Below are 4892 nucleotides of genomic sequence, written 5' to 3'. Positions count from 1 at the left end.
CCCCCAGCCACTCCACCCCAAGGCCGTAGCTCTGCCAGGGGTTGATGTGACCCAAGGGCAGGATCCAAATCTTGGCCTTGTTGTACCTGACACATAGCCGGCCTCAGCCCATCAACCCAGCCTGTCCAGGTCCCTCTGTCGAGAACAAGGGGACACACCAAAGCCGGAGGCTGAGCACTGCTGTTCTTAAGCCTTTTTATACAGTGATGCTTTTGTGCCACTCGTTACTGTGGTCTCCAGTCAACGTAGTTACGGAAACCCATTCCCAACCATCTGCGCCGTGAACCCTCTGAAGGGGTGTACTGCACAGAACTGAAATGGTCAGGTGTCCCTGAAATACAGATATGTTCAGTATATAAACACACACACAAGGGAGATTCTTAATTCTCATTTGCCTAGTTCAAAAAACTCTGACAAGTAAGAGTTACACTGAACTAATCAAAGTTTTTGATTGATGGTGGATAACCGTTTACCCTGGGAAACTGAGAATTAAGTAAATGAACACTAAAACGTCATGGAATTTAGTATATTCAAAGACGTGAACCACATTTGTTACAGTATTACTTATACATCTGAAAAACTGGAAAACATCCTGCAATGTGACTTTACCAGCAGTCTCTTCAGACACTCTGGCAAGAAATCGAAGATGGCTGCCACGTCCTAGGTAGGCATTCGACAGAACTTCACTAAAAACAAATATGTGTAAAAAGTAACTAGACAAAATTACAAAGCACTGAAAAAAGATGGACGCTGCTGAAATTCCAATTTGAGAATGCAAATGTTACTTAAAATTTGCTATACTACAAGTTTCCTGATTTTTCTAGAACTGAACCAAATACTAGACTGACAAAAGACGAATCAATTTAATGTCTGTTGACGCTAAGCCTGTATTTATCCCGTAAGGAAGAATTCAATTCCTTTGCTCACTATTGCCAGAGAGTTCTTCAGCTCATTTCACATCCTGGGTATCAAGCCTGGGGTTATAAATATCTCAAATGGACCTACAACCCTCTCTCCATGACGGAAGTTTGCTTTCCTAACGGCTCGACACATTTGGCAGTTTTTACCTGAATCCTATTCGTGCTTCTCTTCTGAAACAAGCACAAACCAGACTACAATACTTAACATACTCTCGCCAGTCAAAATACTCAAGCCTGAACACGCACCTGCGTTTCCTTCCGCAAACCCGTGTGCTCAGGATTTCACCACCGGCGTTTGGGCAGGACCGAGGCCGTACCAGGGAGGCAAACTGCCGTGCCGTGGGCTGCACGTGGGCTCACACAGAACAGTCCTAAGCAATTTCTGTACTTTAATTCTCTTTTTTTTTTTTACCCAGCAGATTCTCTTCTAGGAGCTTGTAGCTCAAAATCCACAGTTTTTGCCGTAGTCTAATTCCTTCTCATCATGAAAATTGGTGAAGTATCACGAACCCAAAGTCAACTAAATACATTCACAGCAAACATACTCAATGTTTAAAAACTCAAGCCATGTTTCTGCATCATATACATAATTCAAACTTCAAATTCCTTCTATATTTATAATGAACCCAGAAAGCTGGGAGAAAAAAAGAAAGAAAAAGAAAAACCTCATTCTTCAAAAAAAACCCACCATGGCAATGAGGGACTAAATGAAATTCTCATTAAACAATTTGTGAGTCAGGAAAATAAGAAATGAAGAAACTGTTGAAAAGCAGCAGCTGAATGAGCTGCAGCCGCCATAAATTCCCCATTTTCCTGAGTCTCCCTCCCTAAGCCGTGTGGCTCACTACCCTGTCCGTGCTGGTGCTATTCCATGGCACAGGTACCGTGTACCTACAGGAAAGAAATTCCTGTGAATGACTCATTTCTAAATGAGAGCATACCTCCACGAAATTTTCAGTTAGGGAGGATTTATTTCCCTGCCACATATGCTACTATTGTTTTATCTGTTTTTCCCAAAACTATTAAAAGAAAAATTAGGTGAGGCACATATAATTACAGGGTTTAAGGCTTTTTGATACAGGAAAAAGTTTAAGATGGTAAAAGAACAATAGTGGCAAACAATAAGAAGAGATAATTGACAAAAAAAAATTACACTGTTGAAAGACTTCTGCAGTCAATTCCTGCAGTACTTGCACAGCATTTCTTGCACCATTTTTTGCAGGAAACCAAAAAGGCAGTAAATTTTTTTTACTTTTTTTTATTTTTTTAGATTTTGAGCAAGAGTGTCAATTCATGCGTTTATGTTGCAGCTACACATGGATATGTGACCAACACAAACAAAGCTGTGAACTGTCACCAAATTTAACAGCTGTGACAAGTGATGCCTGGGTTTGAATTTGTGAGGTGTCGTAGTACGAGGCCGCTCCAGTGTCCCACTATCAACCAGCTCAGACAATGCCGACCTCACTGCTGAGAAAACAGGGTCATTTCTTCCAAAACTTTCTGGATGTACAAGCCGGATCACAGCAGGCAGATCCACAGGAAGAGAAACCAAGAACAACTGTTTTCTTCAATTTTCTTTTAGACAAGTAATACCAGTCACATTTCGTCAGCACATCTCATTACCGCGATGTGACCCAGATTTCAAGCCTGCAGAACCATCCCAATGAGAAGATGTGTTCACTGAGCTGGCTGAGCTCCATTCACATGGTATGAGTGATGTTTTCAAGAAATCAATGTAAGATCTTATGCTCACGTACAAAGAAGGCCGAGTCACCCTGGGAAGCGGACAAGAAGTTGGTAAGCTATGCCTGGTGGGGAGAGAGAAATACCGGACAAACGATAACCCTAGTGTAACGCCATACCTGGCTGGACTCACAACAAAGCCCAGGAAAATGACTTCTAGGTTAAATCTATCATCCAGACAGGCCCCAAAGCACTTGACAAACTTCAAGGAAAGGCTTTTTGTTGGTTCAAAGATGTTGAGACCTTTCCTCCTCAAAGACCCTTGGCCCTTCTTTAACTACCTTAATCTCCTTCTCTAGAAAATTGCAGAAACTTCCTGTTATTCCAGCTGATGTGTTTCATATTTTGCAACATACTGTATTACTTCTCACTCTTCTCCAATCTTCAAGTGTGTTTTTCGGCACCTGCCACCTAAAGATACGACTATTAACTAGGAAATTATGGCTTGAAGTCTCAAAGCAGTGCTACAAAATAAAAAGATGATTTATAAAACCAGCAGAACGTACAACACGTGCTATTCAAATGCTGGTGATTGATTATGAAATCTGGATAAACATTTAAAGAAACCTCATGTTCCATCAAAACAATAGCTCGCAATTGCAACTACCAAAGCAGCAATGCGAACGGCACCTCACACACACAGCTCCACGCTCCCAAAGACTAAGCTTCTCCCCCAAAAGAAACATTTTCTTAAAAAGGTTCTGCCAGATAATGAAGGCAGCTTTTTATAATTGGCCTTAACAGAAAATAGATTTTCTGATACTTTATTTTTCTGCTTTAGAAATACTATTTCTAGGCACCATTGTTTTTGCCATTGCTTTGCTAGTGAGGCTTTGTTTTGATTATACTGTATGTATTTGGAACTGAAAGTTTATTCCCTCCTGGCCAAGACATTTTTCTCTGTGCAACTGAGGGTACACACTTGTAATTAATTCAGTCACTTCAGTTTGGGTCAAACCACCAAAACAAAATTAAGATCTGGATTAATCAGACGAGTTAATCTCAAAACAGAACCCCAAAATCTGCTGCTGAAGAAAGACACTATTTACAATCTTTGATGTTGCCAAGACAAGAATTTTACATTAGTCATCTTCACATACTGTGGAGCTCACCAATAGCTGAGATGTTTTGAAATCAAAGTTTGCAGCGCTCAAGTTTTAGACAAGCAGATAAATTCCACTCGAACCAGCACCGTTCCTCTCGAGGTTCTGGGACAGACCAGCTGTCTTTAGACATATTAGGCTCTGGACATTTAATCCACGCTGCTAGGCACACAGGGAGCCTATTTTTGGAAGTCATCTCCCTCTCGTTACACCAGTGGTACAGACAGGTTGCTAAACACTTCCTGCACTGATCTCCCAGGATGTTGTCTGACCACCAAAAAATCCTAATGAGGTACTTTTTCTAATTGTTCATTTCATCCACATTAGTTACCTTTTTAATAATAATTAAAAAAAAACCAAAATGAAACAAAAACCAACTCACAACCAAAAAGATCAAGAAGATTAATAAGCCCAAGTAATGTGTGTTGCATTCTGGAAGCCATGGAGTAACTCCCGTGTTTGCTATTAGTAATTTCTGCAAGGTCTACACAGCCAAGAGAGGTGCATTTTGCTTAACTTCACCAGAAAACCGAATCTTGCTTTACTTCACCTTAATCTTCCTGTGGGATCAGAACCACAAGCACATACTCTACAGGACTGCCAGGCTGCTATCTTTTAAAAGGCTGGATAAGGTTTTTGGCTGCTCCTTTGGCCTTAAAAATAGCCAACTATTTTTAATGTAGGATAAAAACTCTTTAAATGATAATATGATTCTTGTTGCCCTGGAAAGCATTTTTCCCTAGTGCACTAAACAGCTTCAAAACCTTTAAAAATAGTTGAAACTGTGATCTCCACCTTGTAAGGGGCTGCTACTACGCTCTTCTCGCACCTGGCTTTCCTGATTTAAAAATTTTAAAATATCAACCAATTCTGTTGTTAAAAACGGGTGGAAAAAGCCATTGCCGTCAAGATTTCTGTCAGTCACTGTCCACACAAACTTTAACATTCACATGCTGACTTTGCCACAGCCCATCCTGGCCTACTCCTGCTCTGGAAAACTTCACTCTTCTAAATTGCAGTCTCCGACCTTCATTTGCTGATTTGTACAGGTACTTAAGCTAAAACTGATATGAAAGTAAGTTTCAATAGCTTTATTAATTTATGAGTGATGTCACGTTTTACA

The sequence above is a fragment of the Apaloderma vittatum genome, unplaced genomic scaffold, assembly GCF_000703405.1.
Source record: "Apaloderma vittatum isolate BGI_N311 unplaced genomic scaffold, ASM70340v1 scaffold16667, whole genome shotgun sequence".
NCBI lineage: Eukaryota > Metazoa > Chordata > Aves > Trogoniformes > Trogonidae > Apaloderma > Apaloderma vittatum.
Note: the sequence above shows the minus strand (reverse complement) of the source record.